Raw genomic sequence first — 18,500 nt, forward strand, 5'->3', positions numbered from 1 at the left:
CTAGAGCAAAGGTTTGTAGGATTTCTTCCTTTTCTTTCTTCTTAATTGCAGCTAGATATGAAAAATTGTTTGGTCGTGTATGTAATTATTGATAGCGATTGTTGTATTGAAGGAAGTAATTTTATCTATTCCTATAATCTGACTTCATATTTAAAATTGGTAGAAGAGTATACAGTTTTTGTATAAAAAGCACATAAAAATGTAGTTTTCAAGCACACACACACACACACACAGTGCATGTATAACTGGTGGACTCTGAGTAAGCACTATGGGTTGTGCCAATGTCATTTTCTTGGTTTTAATGTTATACTCTATTAGTGTAAGATGTTAACATGGGAGGAGGCTGGGGGAAGGGTACCTAGGACTTCTCTGTATGTTTCTTTGTAACCTCATATAAATCTATTATTATTTCAAAAAAAAAAAAAAAAGCTTTGAAGTCAGCCAGACCTGGATATAGGCAACATAACCTCTCTAAACCTTAGTTTTTCATCTGTAAAAATGGGGATAAGAACAGCTACCCTCTGAAACTATTTTTAAATTTATTTATTGATTTTTAGAGAGAGAGGAGTTGCTTCATTGATTGCTTTCTGTATGTGCCTTGATTGGGTGAGCCCAGGGTTTCAGACCAGTGACCTCAGAGTTCCAGGTCGATACTCTATCCATTGCACCACCACAGGCCAGGCCCCTGAAACTGTTTTGAGCATCAAATGAAAATTTGAAAATTACCAAGCACTGTAGTAAAGTAACATTATATTTAAAAACCCAAATAAAATGTATTGTGAATTTATGTTGCTGCATAGCAACCCCAGAGAGGCCCCTTTCTCCTGCCTCACTGAAAATTGAGTACCTGGCTGCCTGAGCCGGCCTCTAACCACTGTGGGCTCAGATCCGCTTTAGCAACAGTTCAGCTCTATTATCAATTCCTAATGTGTCTGAGGATAGGACCTCATGGGGACTCTACGGACCGTTAAGGAGTCAGGCAGGAAGCTAACATTAAGCTTTTCTTCATGGAGGGAAGAAGTAATTTTGTAGTCATCCCGCTGTATTCTGGGCAGATTAGGACATGTCATTGCTGTTTCGGATTCCTCAGGGACGGAGGCACTGCACCACCGTGTCCTCCAGGGTTAGGAAACAGTCTGCAATCTTATAAGCCTGGAATCAACATTTTTTTAAAAAGCATTTTTTGGAAATAGGTAAGCATAATTAAACTTCACCTGACTTAACATCCAAAGACTGTGGAATCATTTAAATGAGATTAAAAAAGAAAAGGGGTTGTTTTCAAACTGACCATCTCCCTACCCTTTTGTATCCTGGACTTCAGAGAATGTCGTCTTTGAAGGTGAGGGCTGTGTCAAGTGCACTGGTGCCCAGTCCAGACCCTGAACTCAAGCTGTTGCCACTGACTGACACACTTTATAAAAATGCCATGGGGTTATTAGTATGTGGAAGTCCTCTCTCTCTCTCTTTCTCTCTCTCTCTCTTTTAATTAAGTGAGAGGCACAGAGGCAGAGACAGACTCCCGCATGTGCCCTGACCGGGATCCACCTGGCAAGCCCCCACCAGGTGATGCTCTGCCCATCTGGACCATTGCTTCGTTGCTCAGCAACAGAGCTATTTTACCTGAGGAGAGGCAGGCCATGGAGCCATCCTCAGTGCCCAGGGCTATCTTTTGCTCAAATCATTCAAGCCATGGCTGCAGGAGGGGAGGAGAGAGCGAGAACTAGAGAGAGACAGAGGGGGGGGGGGAATGGGGTGGAGAAGCAGATGATCGCTTCTTCTGTGTGTCCTGACCAGAAATCGAACCTGGGACTTCCACATGCCAGGCCAAAGCTCTACCGCTGAGCCAACCGGTCAGGGCTGGAGGTTCTCATATATGGGAGTTCAGCCTGACCAGTGGTGGCGCAGTGGATGACGCATCAACCCGGAACGCTGAGGTTGCTGGTTCCAAACCCTGGGCTTGCCTCATCAAGGCACATACAAGACGCAACTGTGAGCTGATGTTTCCTGCTCCTCCCCTCCTTCCTCTCTCTCTCTATCCTCTCTAAAAATCAATAAATAAGATCTTTTTTTAAAAAAGAATTAAAATTAGACTGAATTATTTCAATGATTGTGAACAATAAAATCAAGTGCTATTATTGTTTTATTTGTTGTAAAAAAAAAAAGAAATATAGTTAGTGAACATAAAGAACTTTTCCTCAGGGAAGACCTTAAGGTATTAAAAATGTTTCCATAAGCTGCGTTTATTATTACTCCTGTCTTGCATGTTGGTAAAAACAGACAGTGCAGGAGCAAAGGTGGGAGTGGAAAATGTTGGGTAAAACCCAAGAAGCCCTGACAACCAGACCTTTGGTTTCTTCCTTCTGCTGCTATTTAATTCAGACTCCAAGACCGTACTAAGAGGCTGGGTCCCTCTGTGTTAGGTAGGTCACCAACAGAACAGGTACCTTTAAGTAGACACAAGTGTGTATTACAGTCATCCTTCTGTGCTGCTGGGTTTTTTCCCCTTAGCGTTGCATTGTTTGTTTACTGAAGGGCTTCACACAACAACGCATAAGTTAACTGTCAAAGTGGGGGTTTGGGAGGGAAGCTGCCAAAATTCCTATTTGGTAACAGAAGCTGCTCAGACTTCTGCTTCAAATACCAAGGCTTTGAGAAGCAGTGTGAGAAGAAAAGAATGCATACAGTTGTAAACAATATGATTAGAAAGTATGGGGATTTATGTATTAACTCCCCAAATTCTAGACTTAGAAAATCAATTTAGGATCAATAAATGCAAAAGTTTTTCCCAAGGTGGGTAGTATAGCATCATTCCAAAACATGCAAGAAAACCAGAAAGAAAAGGCAGGTTAGAAAAAAAAAAGTTTAGATTTTTGTCTGCGCGGTCCCTATGTCACTGAACCCAAGGGGTTTGCTGGTTGGGGCGTTCCCTTCAGGAACAAGACATGGCTGTCACAAGTAGTGGTATTTACTTACACCAAGTGAAGGAGATGGGAGATTCATGTCTAAAGCTCTTTTTCCCTGAAGGGCCTTTAGCCAGTGCTCATATACACTAGCCAATTATTTTGTTTTCTTCTTTACAGTTAGCTGTACTCATCTGGTGGAGTTCTTGTCAACCTCAGACTACATTTTTAAATCATAGCAGACTTTCTCTCTTTTTATGGTTCCAATCCAGTGAAATAATCTTGGTTTTATTTAGTTTTCAGTAATTCTAGTGTATTTGGCCTCTGTTACCATACTTTTGATAAAATTTCTGAAATCACACTGGCTAATACAACATCTTTTTTTTTCTTTTTTTTGTCAATGAGATGCTGAGGACATGTGGCATTAAGTTTTTCCTTATCCTTCAGAGGAAGAGAAGCAGTGGGAGTCTTAGTAAAACAGCTCATAGATAAGACCAGTGACTCCTCCCATATAACCCCAAGCATATATCTTTACAGTATTAGGCACAGACAGGCCCCCACACCCCACAGCCACACCTGTGTCACTCAGCCTCACTTGTCCCAGATCGTCTCCCCTGGAAACCGGGAGCTCACCTCGTGTCCCCCTCAGCGAAGCAGGTGCGGCCTGTCTGATGGGAAGCTCCTTGTTTTCAGGGAACTGCTGGGTGCCACTCCCATTCCCCATCACGAGTTCCATCCTGGCTGCAGGTGTCTCAGAATGGACACTCCCTGGACGGAAGCAGGGCAGGGGCGGGGGGGGGAGCTTATGTGTGGTTAGTTAGTAAATGCTGAAACCTGAGGAGGCAAAGAAGCTGCACTTAGAAAACGATGACTCCCAAACCCACAGTAGACTCTCAGCTTGGAGCAAGGCTGCCTTGGACAAGACAGGCAGTTTCCTATTATTGACATGTTTGTTATATTTATAAATAAGTGTTTAATTTCTTTAAGGGACATACATAGCTCCTTTTATCCAGTTCTGAAGAATGCACTCAAAGGAGCTGAATTCAGGGACTGAATTTGAATTTCTCATAGCCAGCACATTTACATATAAGACTAACAAAGCAAACGCACAAAGAATACTGGAGTTAGACATCCAGGCCAGAGACTGTCACCAAAGGATGTCTTGGATTGTCCTGCAGGCATTCCGTAACCCTCCAGAGTCCTGGAGACAGTTCCTGCTGACCAACTGGAAACCAAGTGCACACCAGAACTGAAGCCGCCTTTCCAACAACCCTATACCCAACACAGGAATGGAAACACTGATTACAGTGACCACAGGGGCTGACCTACCCACCTCCCTTCCGAAGCGCTGAACAAACAGGTTCAAGTGGCCACTCTACTTCACTGTGAGGAGAGTTAGCACCAAACGGGAGTCTCCTGAAGAGCAGGCCCTCATTCAGAGGGGACGCAGGGGAGGAAGCCTCCAAGGAGCTGCTGCCGCCGAGTGCTCGCCAAGCGCCCACACCATGCCAAGAGGGAGTCACTCAGAGTTCCGTCTGAGTTGCCGATTTGTTACCCAACTCAGGGGGGTTGCCACTTAAGGTGTTCTATTCAAGAACAAAAGGTGTTATAAGGTAGTTGTATTTACTTGCAGCAAGTAAAGGAGACAGGAGATTCATATCCAAAGCTCTGTCTCCCTTGAAGGGTGGTTTCTGCGCCATTGCTTCTGTGTACAGTTTAGTCAGTTACATGTTGAGTTCTTCTTTGCAGTTGGTTACACTTATCTGGTTGAGAGTTTGTCAGGCTCATCCTATTTGCAGCTGGTCTGCAAAATATGGTGCTACATTTTAACATTTCGCAAGAATAGCATTTAGTAAGAATGGCCCAGACCTTGAGACTCTTGTCCTATCTAACAGACAGGTTATTCAGAGGGAAACAATTAGTCAACGAACATGAAGAACAGTCACTGCTGCTTATGTTGTGTGGCCACTGTCCAGGACAGTGACCAAGATGGAGAGAATATGCATCGAACTCCAGGTGACAATTCTGACATCCTTTTGGCTTTTGGCCTAGAAGATGAAATGAAACTGCAGCCAGTCTAGGAGAGGTAATCATAGCATTGTGATAAATGCCCCCCACCCCCTGTCCTTAAGACTAAATGCACAGAAAAACAAAAAGCTACAAACCAAAACCGTTCATGATTGCTACTAGAGTCACCAGTACTCATTGCCTGCAACAAAATACGGTTTTGTCATCAGAGAGCTCATTTTCAACCCATCTTCCTGGCACGGTGAGCCTTATGATCCTTGGCAAACTAAACATGACGAAGTTGCCAAGAGGGCCGTGCATGGGGCTCAGACATGGTCTGAGAAGCCCAATGGTGAAATGAGATTTGCGGTGGTTGCTGGCAGCAGTGATGTGGTACTTCCTGCCCTTCCCTTCACCGGCTGGAAGCTGAAAGCGTGACTCATGGGCTGCTTTCCCCAGCAGCTCACATCACAGCCTCTGTGAGCTGGAAAGAAGCCAGAGGCTGCTGAGAGAGCTCTTTTCCTGAATGAACCTCTGAGGGAAGTACTACTGGCTGTGAGCACCAACAATCAGTATTCATGGGCACCTATTAGAGTGATTTAAAGTAGCAGAGGCCTTTTCAGGCTTCTGAACAAACAGCCTCTTTCAGAAAAATTTACAGATACAAAAAAAGCCAAGGCTGGAAGGGAATGGAGAGGTGAAGGAACAGTTGCTAACACTGAGTGAGGGCCAGACATTGTGCCACGTGCTGTAGGGACCTGATTTCATCGCAAGCCCTCAGCACCTTGTGAAGAAGACTCTGTGTGTCCCTTGTTTTATCCCTGAGAAGTTAAGTGAGTTTCCCCAAGGCTTATACAAGAAGTAAATGGCAGCACTGGGTTTGAAACTAGCGATTCTACCTGATTACTTACCGTATCTACCTGATTACTTACCTAATCTACTTAACTAGCAGGTTGCTTAATCTCTCATACGCTACATTTTCTCTTCTGCAAAATGGGTGTATAAAAGTAACCTCACAGCCGCGGCCAGGTAGTTCAGTTGGTTGGAGCATTGTTCTGATGTGCCAGGGTTGTAGGTTTGATCTCTGGTCAGGATGCATACAAGGGTCAACCAGTGAATGCATGGGTGGGTAGAACAGCAAATCAATGTTTCTCTCTCTATCTCCTTTCCTCTCTCTCTAAAAATGAATATATAATTTTTTTTTTTAATTAGAAAGTGGCCTTGGCCAGCTGGCTCAGTGAATGAAGTGTTGGCCCAGCATGTGGACATCCCGGGTTTGATTCACAGTCAGGGCACACATGAGAAGTGACCATCTGCTTCTCTTTATCCCCTCCTCCCCCTTCATTCTCTCTTCCCCTCTTGCAGCCAGTGGTTGATTGGTTTTGAATGTCAGCCCTGGGTGCTGATAAGAGCTTAGTCGGTCCAAGCATCAGCCTCAGGTGCTGAGGATAGCTCAGTTGATTCGAGCATCAGCCCCAGATGACGGTTGCTGGGTGGATCCTGGTCGGAGTACATGCAGGATCTGTCTCTGTCTCCCCTCCTCTCACTTAAAAAAACATTAAAAAGTAATCTCACAGGTGGCTTATTAAGTGAGAAATATGTGGAAAGCACCTAGCATGATGCCTGCTATCAAGCAGATTCTTAATAATTTTAGTTTCCCATTGAGTCCAGTATTTATAGATAGAATGTTCTATATAAAAGAAGAAAAGAAGAGGGAAAGAGGACAGAGGGAAAGGGGATGATAGGATGGGATCAGAAAAGGTAAAGAGATTGGTGAAATTATACACACATAATACAACGTTATAGAGAGCAGAGAAGCTAATCCTGGAGGGAAGGGGGAGGGCGTTGCGGGGAGGGGGAGGGGGATGTTGTGGGGAACACACGGGAGGGGGGATGCATTCGGGGGGGGGCACTGGAATCTATGTAAACACAATCAATTAAATTTTTTTAAAAAGAACAATAAAAGAGGTACACAAAGCTAAGAAGAAAAGGAGCTGAAGGAAGGTCAGGTTCTGGTCTTACATTCAATAACTTTTCCTAATTTCAAGTATATATCTTTTTGCCAAATGGTAACAGATTAAGAGCCAAATTCAGTTCCTTGTTTTCTCACTCCTTTGAATCCTACAAGCTTTCATTCATCTTTATAATTCTCAACAAGAGAACTGTAGGAACTATAAGTACATTTCAGTGTTCACATTCTATGATGTGTGAAGTCTAGCTATTCTTAGAGCTAATAAGAGATTCAGAGAATCTACCACATTCTTGAGCCAGCCCTCAACCAAGCTCTCTGAGGAATTTATAGAATGAAGATTCTCAAAGTTTCCCATGGATTGCAGCCCTGAGGAGTTTATAAATAATGCAAATTCTCAGGCTCCATCCTCAGAGATTCTGATTCGGGAAGTCTGGGGTAGGGTTCAAGAATCTAAATTTGTAACTTGCACATTTGGTGGCAAGAATACAAATATTGATCGACTTATGTCCTATGCAACTTACGGCCATTCGACTTTATGACCACAATCACTAGCCCCAACTGCTCCGTGTCTGGCAGCGCAAGAGTTGCCCAGCTGGGCGAACGACAGTGCGGACCAGCTTCCGGCAGCACTACCATCTCCATGTGCACCATTTCAACTGTTATCCCAGACTGGGTACAGCAGTTTGTGTTTTGTGTCTTGGATATTTTTCATCAAACCCCTCCCAAGATGGTAATGCAGTACAGGTTTACTTAAACCTGACGAATGTAAAAATAAGAAACAAAATGGTGTAGAGATGATACAAATTGCATAAAATGAACAAAGAAAATTATTTATAACAATAATGAAAGAAAATTATGATAACATATGACTTAAAGATTTTTATAACATCATTTCACAGTACTGTACATATAACCTACTCAACTTACGACCAAATTGTGTTACAACCAGTCTGTTGGAACCAATTGTGGTCGTAAGTCGAGCACTAGCTGTACAAGGTGGTACAAGGGCCATGCTTTGGTCACATTGGCCTACAGGCTACATTCATTGGCCATGAAGACTTGGGATGAAAGTGAACTCATTAAAGTGGATATGAATCTCTTAGGCTAAGATAGAATCCAAAATTTTGAGGCACAAGGGTGTGATTATATTAGTCTATGAGATGTATTTTTACTGAGGACCTTAAAAGAAAAAATACAAGTAAGACCACTGTTGGCTTTGCTCATTGACCAATAAAAAATTGACATGACTGAAATTTTTGATAGGTCCAATTTGGGTAGCTTATTCAGCTCAATTTATATATAACAGAGCAATGCTCTGGGTCATATGGAAACAACTCTAACATGGGGCCTAAACTCAGGAAACTTACAAGTTTCATGGGGGAAACAACATTTTTTCAATAATTATAATGAAACAAAATGACATACCTCCAGAAAAATGAATATAACATGTTAAAGGGTAGTTTATAACAAGTGTATTTGAAATGTTTTTAGGAAGTGACAGTTGAACTTAACTTTTAAGAATAAATACAACTTTGATGCTTGACCAGGTGGTGGTGCAGTGGATAGAGAATTGGTGTGGGACACTGAGGACCCAGGTTCAAAACTCCAAGGTCACTGGCTTGAATGTGGGATTGCTGGCTTGAGACCAAAGGTCACTGGCTTGAGCAAGGGGTCACTGGCTCAGCTGTAGCCCCCAGTCAAGACACGTATGAGAAAGTAATCAATGAACAAATAAGGTGCTGCAATGAATTGATGCTTCTCATCTCTTTCTTTCTGTCTGTCCCTCTCTCCTACAATAACTAACTAACTAAATAAATAAATAAATAAATAAATGTTAATACATACATACAACTTTGAAAGGTGGATAAGATCAAGTAGATTCCAGGAAGGGGAAGGATATGGAGTCTCAGATGTCTGAAGGGGCATAGGCTATTCTGGGAATGGTTTTGTTGCAGGAACAGAGACGACTTTCCAAGGACAGAGCCACTCAGACAGCGTGCTGGAGGAAGGGGGTTATTTGCCGGTGGTGGAGCACCATGACCCAATAGGCACCAAGACTCTAGCTCCCCGAAGTTGACTGTTTTGAGTCTCATATACCTTTACAGCTTTCATGAGAGGTGCCTGATCTTGTTGTCTGCAGCCCTATGTGTCCCTTATATCTCCAGGAAGAGAGGGCCATGAGGGGGAGGTTTAGACTGTTTCAGGAAGTAGATAAAGGAACAGCATGGATGTGGGTTGTTACTTTTTAAACTCCTTCAGGCCCTTCCATCCTCAATTTGACAAAGCTGGAAAGATAGACCAAAGGCAGGCTGCTAAAGGCTTTGGTTAGTGGTTGTTGCAAGGGAGGGCAGCTAAGTTTTAGAAAGATAGCTCTGGTAAGACAATGAAGAATAGATTAGATGAAGGTAGGCAGACTGACCAGCCTCCCACACTTGTAGGTGAATGTTGAGAGCCTACTAATGGCAGTTTCAAAAAGGGAGGCCCTGGCCGGTTGGCTCAGCGGTAGAGCGTCGGCCTAGCGTGCGGAGGACCCGGTTTCGATTCCCGGCCAGGGCACACAGGAGAAGCGCCCATTTGCTTCTCCACCCCTCCGCCGCGCCTTCCTCTCTGTCTCTCTCTTCCCCTCCCGCAGCCAAGGCTCCATTGGAGCAAAGATGGCCCGGGCGCTGGGGATGGCTCTGTGGCCTCTGCCTCAGGCGCTAGAGTGCCTCTGGTCGCAACATGGCGACGCCCAGGATGGGCAGAGCGTCGCCCCTGGTGGGCGTGCCGGGTGGATCCCGGTTGGGTGCATGCGGGAGTCTGTCTGACTGTCTCTCCCTGTTTCCAGCTTCAGAAAAATGCAAAAAAAAAAAAAAAAAAAAAAAAAGGGAGATGGGCAGGGTTCATACCCATTAATCCAGATGTTCTCTCCAGTTCCTAGAACATACTAGATGGTCAGAGAAATGTCAGTGTGAGAAACTTCCAAAGCTGAAGAATTTTTATGAGTTTATTTGAGCCAAACTGACAATTGCCAGGAAGCAAAATCTCAGGGGATTGAGAAAATGCTCCAGAAAATGGCAGTTTTTTCACTGATTTTTTAAAAAATTATTACTGATATTAGAGAGAAAGGGAGGGAGAGAGAATAAGAGACAGAAACATCACTCTGTTTCTGTATACCCTGACTGGGAACTGAACCCACAACCTTTGCTTATTGGGACAATGTTCTAACCAACCAAGCTATCAAGCTAGGGCTTTACCATTTATTTTATACATCAGAATCAAAGGGGAAGGCATAAGGGGATCACATGACATTCATAGGTGATGGATTAGGGAGGAGAAGAGAAAGCAAAGTGGAGAAATCTCTGGGATTGGGAAAAAAGTAAAAGAAATAGACAGTTCTTTTACACGGGTGGGTATAGGATAGTTAACAATTAACATGATAATAACAATGAGGGGATCTGTGGTCTCTGCTTGGGAGCAGTGGTTGTGCTTTGAGGGGTCTGGATAAAAGGAGATTATTTTGATATTCCAAAGGTATCTTTTCAAGTATGTTATTTTAGATGCAAAAAGACAACAGGCTCAGTTAAGGTGAAGATTGACCTTTATTAAGAAAAAATACTACTCTAGGACATGACTACCCACCATGAACTGCTTTTACTTAGAAAGTTTTTTTTAAGGTTTTTTATTTATTTATTCATTATAGAGAGGAGAGAGAGAGAGAGAGAGAGAGAGAAGGGGGGAGGAGCTGGAAGCATCAACTCCCATATGTGCCTTGACCAGGCAAGCCCAGGGCTTTGAACCGGCAACCTCAGCGTTTCCACGTTAACGCTTTATCCACTGCGCCACCACAGGTCAGGCTTAGAAAGTTTTAATTTCAGACCATCCTATGTGGTTACTTTAGGTCTCCGAGTTTATGAGGCTGCCATGCGGGCCTCCTTTGAGTTTGTCAGGTTTAGTCTGTGGCCCCTTTTACATCCACAGAAATTTGACAAATGAAGTGGTAGATCAAGGCCATGGTCAGATAATTTGGTTGATTAGAGCATCGCTCCAATGCACAGAGGTTGCTGGTTCAGTTCCTAGTGTTAGAGTTGCAATTAAACGAGACTCATGGAGACAAAATACCTCGGCAAGGCGACTTTAATAACTTCTGCAGAAGGGCGTTCTGCCCCTAGTGAAAGCCAGCCAGCATGTGCGTGGGCTGGGTATTGAGTTGTTTTAAATCCTAACACAGGCCCGAGGCTGGGTCTTCCCCATTGGCTGGGGTGGTGACCCTACAATCTTACTCTTTCTTGACTGGCTAGTTTAAATGGCTGTGTAAAGAGGAAAGGGAGAGGTGGGGATAGCATTAACTTTGGGGAATTGTTGCCAAAAACCAGATGAGGGGGATTGAGGAATGTTGGAAGATACGGGTTGGGGAGGGTTGAAGAAAAATTGCTGTTGAAGGAAAGAACAGAGGTAAATAAGTTACTTTCCTTAACTAGTGAGGGCATATACGGGAACAGATCCATGTTTCTGTCTGTCTCTTCCTCTCTCTCTCAAATTGATAAATTAAAAAAAAAAATTAAAACAGAGTATATCCGCTTGGCCTGTGGTGGCGCAGTGCATAAAGCACTGACCTGGAATGCCGAGGTCACCAGTTTACAGCCCTGGGCTTGCCGGATCAAGGCACATATGACAACCAATCAAAAAACAACTAAAGTGAAGCAACTGTGAGTTGATATTTCTCACGCTCCCCCCACTCTGTAAAAATTAATAAATAAAATCTTTAAACAACAACAAAAGTAGATCAAGGCAGAGAAGAAGAAGGGAGAGATTTAATAATGAAGGAAAGGAAGATATTGAAGATAACTTTGAGGTTTTCACTTGGGATTCCTTAGTGGGTGAATTTGCTAACCAATATAGAGTACTCAGGAAGAACAGGAGAAGGTGAGGTCTTAGGAAGGCTGGGTTCAGTATTGGTAGAGATTTATAGATCTGTAGCAGCAGCCAGCACCCTCTCTTCCGGTTGGCTGGGCTAACTCTGCCCCACGGGCTGTACCCCTCCCCACAGCAATGAGAGTCGACCCATTAGCTTTGATGTCACGTGGAACTCATTTGTGAATTAGGTTAAAAACCAGATTAGTCTAGTAAAGCACTTTTCAAACTTGTGATTTTATTTAGATATTAAAATTTACAGACGTATAAAAATTAAGTTACTTTGACATTTATGCATTGAGGTTAAAAATGATATGAAATGAAACAGCCTAAGAAAATTCACAATGTATGGATTATTTCTCCCAAGTGTTGGGAGAAATATAAACAAAATATTATAAATAGTGTTTAAAATATTCATCCAGTCCTGGCTGGTTGGCTCAGTGGTAGAGCATCAGCCTGGCATGTGGACGTTCAGGTTCAATTACCAGTCAGGGCACACAGGAGAAGCAACCATCTGCTTCTCCACCCCTTCTCCCTTTTCTCTCTCTTTTTTTTTCTCTCTCTCTTTCCATCCCACAGTTATGGTATGATTGGTTCAAGCAAGTTGGCGCCAGGTGCTGAGGATGGCTTCATGGCCTCACCTCAGGCACTAAAATAGCTTGGCTGCTGAGCAACAGAGCAATGGCCCCAGATGGGCAGAGCATCACCTGGTAGGGGGCGTGCTGGGTGGATCCAGTCAGGGTGCATAAAGGAGTCTGTCTCTCTGCCTCCCCACCTCTCACTTAATAAAAAATAAATAAAAATGAAAGAATATTCATCCAGCCTGTAAAAATCAATTTAACTGACAAAAAGCATTGAACTAATCACTAACAATGCTAGCTGGGAAAGTTAAGATTATGGGTAAGAGATCCTGGAAAAATTTTGAAATATGCAAAGTTTGCATGTGGGACCCATTCCTTTATTTTTTTCTAATTACTTACCATTTCCACAAAGCCCCAGGACCGCTCAGGCCTGTCTCCTTAAACCTGCTCTTCTTCTCCAAAGGTCACCAGTCTATAAAATGTCCTAAAACCTTCCTCTCCCCACCCCACCCTTTTGAAAGCCCCAACCCAGTACAGCTGAAAGTCTGAATGAGCTGGTTCACAGCAGTGCATGGACAGTGAGTGATTGACAGCCCATTAACCCTCCAAATATGTACTTGCCATCTTAAAAAGGAACTGCCCTATTATCCAAAGGGGTCTTTAGCAATGGTTTCTTCAGGTGGTGTCGACAAGAAGGAAAAGATGAGATGTGCTGGCAAGGGCTAGTGAGATGGAGCAAAAAGGGCAGACCAGCCAGCCAGGAATCTCCCAGGGTAGATGCTCGGTTCTTGTTTTTCAAAAGTTCTTCCACCACTAAATTTCAAGAATAAAAAAGTAAAATAGGGAGATTTCCCCCGTTTCCCCAGCAGTTCCGGCGGTGGAGAGGCAGAGGCAGAGCCAGCCCTTCCCGGGCTGATGGTTTCACCCTGGACCGTGTCTCTCAGACCAGCCTGGACTGAGGCCAGAGAGGACCACTCTACGGAGAGGCGCCTTTCCTTCTTCTTCACTGTCTTTATCTGCGCCCCACCACTCTGCTTGCTCAGCGAGTCTTACCTGCTCTTTATTTTCTTGGCTTTTCATTATTTACAATGCCAGAAAATGCTTACCTTAAACATTTCCTGGAATGATCACTCTTTCATACTTTAAATGGTTCAACCACTTACCTGTTTTACCTTTTCTCAGAATGAGGTCTAATAGCTTTTTTTAAAAATTATTATTATTATCATTATTTAGAGAGAGAGGAAGGAAGGGAGAGGGAGGAGAGAGATGAGAAACATCAACTTGTAGTTGCTTCACTTCAGTTGTTCATTGACTGCTTCTCATACCTGCCTTAATGGGGTGGGGTTGGGGCACGCAAGCTGAGCCAGTGACCCCTTGCTTAAGCCAGCAACTCTGGGCTTGAACTAGTGACCTTGGGCTCAAGCCAGTGACCTTGGGATCAAGCCAGCGACCTTGGGATCACGTTGATGATCCCATGCTCAATGCCGGCAACCCTGCACTCATGCTGGGGACCTCAGGGTTTCAAACCAGGGATCTCAGCATTTGGGATCAATGCTCTATCCAGTGCGCCACCACTGGTCAGGCTAATAGGTCCCTCTTTTAAGATGTGTAATAATATAATAAGTAATACTTTCCCCTTAAATGACCAGATACCATTGCTTTAAAAGAGTTGGAGCTGAAATTGCTTTCCAAGCATCCCTAAGATCATAAAATGAAATCACTTAACTTTAAGGAAAACTAATATGATTCAGTTCAAATGCTGGGGAAAAAATAATAATTTTTAATAGTCAATTGAAAATTAGCTATTAAAGAATATAGGTACTTTAAAAAAGTTGATTAATACTTTTAAAAAGATATATTCTTCAGGGAGATTCAACCTTTTTTTAAAATAAAATTCCTTCAGGCTAGGCACTTAGTCTGTTTTCTCAGTTTTATTTTTTTTTGTATTTTTCTGAAGTTGGAAACAGGGAGGCAGTCAGACAGACTCCTGCATGCGCCCAACAGGGATCCACCTGGCATGCCCACCAGGGGGCGATGCTCTGCCCATCTGGGGCATTGCTCTGTTGCAACCAGAGCCATTCTAGCGCCTGAGGCAGAGGCCCCAGAGCCATCCCCAGCGCCCGGGCCATCTTTGCTCCAATGGAGCCTTGGCTGCGGGAGGGAAAGAGAGAGACAGAGAGGAAGGAGAGGGGGAGGGGTGGAGAAGCAGATGGGTGCTTCTCCTGTGTGCCCTGGCCGGGAATCGAACCAGGGCCCTCCGCACGCTAGGCCGACGCTCTACCGCTGAGCCAACCAGCCAGGGCCTGTTTTCTCAGTTTTGAAACATGTCTTTCTTCAAAATATAGGGGACCCAAAACAATTAGATGATGTGTTTGTTGAGGAGACATAGGCAGTCACGTGAAAGCTGCTCCCAGAGAGCTGGTTGGTGTCACCTTGAACCAGGAGGGGCTGGGGTGCAGATGAATGGAGGGGGGATGTCGGGGCCACAGCAGTTGCAGCTGGCCTGCTTTTGCTGCCACCCTTTTCAACTTCAGAATAAAATGAACGTAAGGGGGCGGGGCTTTCCACCTGATTGGCCCCCCCAGTAGGGTAGTTTATGGGTTGGTTCCCTTGTAAAGCACCACCAGCTGGCTGAGCAGATTCGGGCTTTAGGATGCCCTAAGGACAACTCCAAGTCAGGTGACTGAGGGGACACAGGCTGTGATTTCACAAGGAAGTTGTTGCTCTGCTTTAAAGAGCACCATTTTAGGGAGTACTTTCTCAGTCCCCTGATATTTTGCTTCCTGGCAATTGTCATCAGTTTGGCTCAAATAAACTCATAAAAATTCCTTTAAAAAAAAAAACAGTTTTATAATTCAGTGAGGCTCATAGGGAATCCCTAAAAAAGAAATATAGCAGCAATGGGTGGACTGGTCTGTGGTCAGTTTGCTTGGTCCATTATATGAATTAGAAGGACCAATACTTGAAAAAAAAAGCAACCATTTATTTGAATATGCTGTTTTCCTCCTAGAGTTTTTAGGAAATACATGTTTCCCAAAAGCACATTCTTGCTACAATTCAGCTTTCAAAATCAGAAGGGATAGTGCCTAGGTTGGTGTTTTAGAAGCAGAGGGATGGTTGGAGCCCAATCCCACATCTCCCTCCTTTAACACAGAAGAAAATGGGTGCCCAGGGAGATCAGTGACTTGGCCAACATCTCCCAGCTACTGAGAAATATGGGGTCTATATTATACATGAGCAGATAGGAGCTGGCTGCTTTACATATATTATACCCATTTTAATTAATCCCCACAAGCAGATATTAAAGAGCCAACAATAAATGTCATTTATTGAGCCTTTTATTTGTGTTTAGCATTTTAATACATTATCTCTCATTACCACAATGACCCTCTGCTGTAGATTTAATGTCTTATTTTATTGATAGAGAACTGTGGGGCGGAGTGGGCCTGCCAAGGCCACTTTTAAATAAAAAAGAAGCCAGGGGTCCCCACCCAGGTCTGCCTCTCACACCTAGTTTGCGTTCTTTCACTCTCTAAGAAGTTTTCAAATTACATACAGGTCACAGTAGTGGGACAGTTTAATAATAATAATAATAGTAATAATAGGGTTTATCGTATCAGTTTTATGTTAGTGGAAGAGGACATGAGGGGAAGCATGGCAATGTAAAGCCAGAGTAGTCATTTCCAGGGAACTTCCCAACACATCTTGTTTTTGGTTTTTTAATCTTTCAAACTAGACCAAACTGCCAACACTCCAAGATGTCAGTAAGATGAAAATACCCCGTTTGTAAGAACTGATGAAATTGAACTTTGCCAGTGACAAAGTTGCTAACCAATCGATGAAGTACAAATCTAGCCTTCGCCTGATGACCAGATTCAGGCCAATCTGTGAAGTACAGCCTAACCTCACCTCTCTAGCACCAATGAACTCTGCTTTACTACGGCTTACTTCATTTTCCTCCCTTTTCCCATGAAAACCCTGAGGCTTCTTCCTGAATCTGTACTTCCTGTGTTGCAGTTCCTTTGATTTCCAAACACTTTTTGTTCAATTATTGCCTCCTAAATTTTTAAGTTGCCAGTATGTCTGTCATGTGTGTGTGTGTGTGTGTGTGTGTGTAAGAGAGAGATGTGTGTGTGTGTGTGTGTGTGTGTCCATGTCCCTGATACTACCAAGCAATTAACTCAGTTCTGACACTGTCTACCTGGAGGTAGCATTAGATCCCACAGGCTAAAGGCTCGGTCCTATAAGACTCCCTCACCCTCTTCAACACCAGTCAGAAGTCCAGGTTGTCACTGGTGCTTCTGACCAATCAGCTGTAGATCAGAGGTTCCCAGACCCCCTTCCTTGGGTTAGACTAATTTTTTAGAGCAATTCATAGAACTCAGAGAAACATTTTACAAGATTATCGGTTTCTGGCCCTGGCTGGTTTGCTCAAGTGGATAGAACATTGGCCCAGCATATGGACATCCTGGGTTCAGTTCTCGGTCGGGGCACACAAGAGTAGTGACTATCTGCTTCTCTTCCCCTCCTGCTGCTCCTTTTCTCCCTCTTTCCCTTCCACTGCAGCCCGTGGCTCTATTGATTCAAGCACAGGCCCCCAGTGGGGTTGCCGGGTGGACCCCAGTCAGGGTGCATGCGGGAGTCTGTCTCTCTATCTCCCCTATAAGGCCAGGGGCCGCCGTCGCGGCCATGCACACGCAGGTTCCCATTGGATTCGGACAGACAGTAAAGAAACAGTGGAGCCAAAATATGGGGAGCCATTCCTTCATTAAAGTCTCGCACCAGCTGACAAGGGAAAACACTTCCCTTTCACTCAGGGCTCCTAAAGCCCTGACACATTCTCCGGTTCCACTACCAGGAGAATCTTCTCCGGTTTCTCCTAGAATCAAAGGCCCCACCAGTCTCAGCAGAGCTTGCAAAGCCCCTCACCTCTGGTTCCCCATCTGCATATCTTCTCTCTTCTCTCTGCACAAACTCTGCAAAAACATGGCTTCCTCCCTTCTCTTATCAATACTTTCTGGTGCAAAAACCTCTCCTCCAGCACACATTAGCAAGACAAGTACCCTTCCCAAGCAGGAAGGTAATTTGCAGTTTCACAGATCACATACCTGGTGCTGCCCAGTGCCATTTTTAACACTGTAAAAGTGAGCAAACTCAAAAAATACAAAATTTACAAACTCACTTAAAAATAAAAACAAACAGTTTCTTATAAAAGGGTGTAATTCAGGAACCACCCTATGAACAGGTGCAGAAGGCAAGGTGTGTGGGGAGGCTAGAACTCCCCTGCTCTCTGAGCAGCCACTCTCCCCAGTCTCATGTTCACCAACCGGAAGCTCTCCTTGGGTTTTCATGGAGGCTTCATTGCCTAGGTAAGATTGATTAAACCACTGGCCATTGGTTGTTGAATCCAGTCTCTCCAACTTCCCTGTGAGAGAGTGGTGGTGGGGTGGGGCGGCACTGAGAGTTCCAGCCCTCTAATTATATGGTTGGTTTCCCTGGTTACCAGCCCTCATTCTTAGGTCCTTTCCACAATCACCTTAGTCACCTAATCTCAGGTGTGATTGAAAGGTTTTTTTTTATGACAATCAAGACATCTTTATTGCTCTTATGACTTAGGAAATTTCAAAGGTTTTAGGAGCTCTGTGCCAGAAATGGGACAAAGTATATATTTTTTGTTATAAATCACAGAATGTGTGCGTGCTGTGACCCAAAGGTTTTTCATGGGTCTGGTCAAACTGTGAAAGCCACTGTACTAGAAGACTAGTCTGCTTAAACCTCAGCAGAGCCTCAGCATACAGGCACACCTCGGCTCGGCGGGGCCTCGGCGCACGGGCACACCTCGGCTCGGCGGGGCCTCGGCGCACGGGCACACCTCGGTTCACAGTGCTTCACAGGTGTCTCGTTTTCTACAAATGGAAGGCAAGACCCTCCACCAGCAGAAAGATTATGACGTGCTTTATTCTAATACTGGGTTTACTACAGTGGTCTGGACCCACACCTGCAGTATCTGAGGTATGTCTGTCATTAACAACCTCACTGCAGGGTTTTCTTTAATCCTCGCATCTGCTGTGGATCCTTCCCCTTACATCTCGATTGTACCAGTGTTGTATTCCCTCAAATGTCGGCAGAGGACTCTCTCTCTGCCCT

The 18,500-nt window shown here is 44.2% G+C and overlaps 1 protein-coding gene across 14 annotated transcripts in view; it reads left to right on the top strand.

The window, feature by feature from the left end:
* Window positions 1-18,500, top strand: part of MCF2L2 (MCF.2 cell line derived transforming sequence-like 2) — a 255,093-nt gene that overhangs the window by 117,815 nt on the left and 118,778 nt on the right. The gene's annotated exons all lie outside the window — the stretch shown is intronic.

The sequence above is a fragment of the Saccopteryx bilineata genome, chromosome 8 (genome assembly GCF_036850765.1).
Source record: "Saccopteryx bilineata isolate mSacBil1 chromosome 8, mSacBil1_pri_phased_curated, whole genome shotgun sequence".
Classification (NCBI taxonomy): domain Eukaryota; kingdom Metazoa; phylum Chordata; class Mammalia; order Chiroptera; family Emballonuridae; genus Saccopteryx; species Saccopteryx bilineata.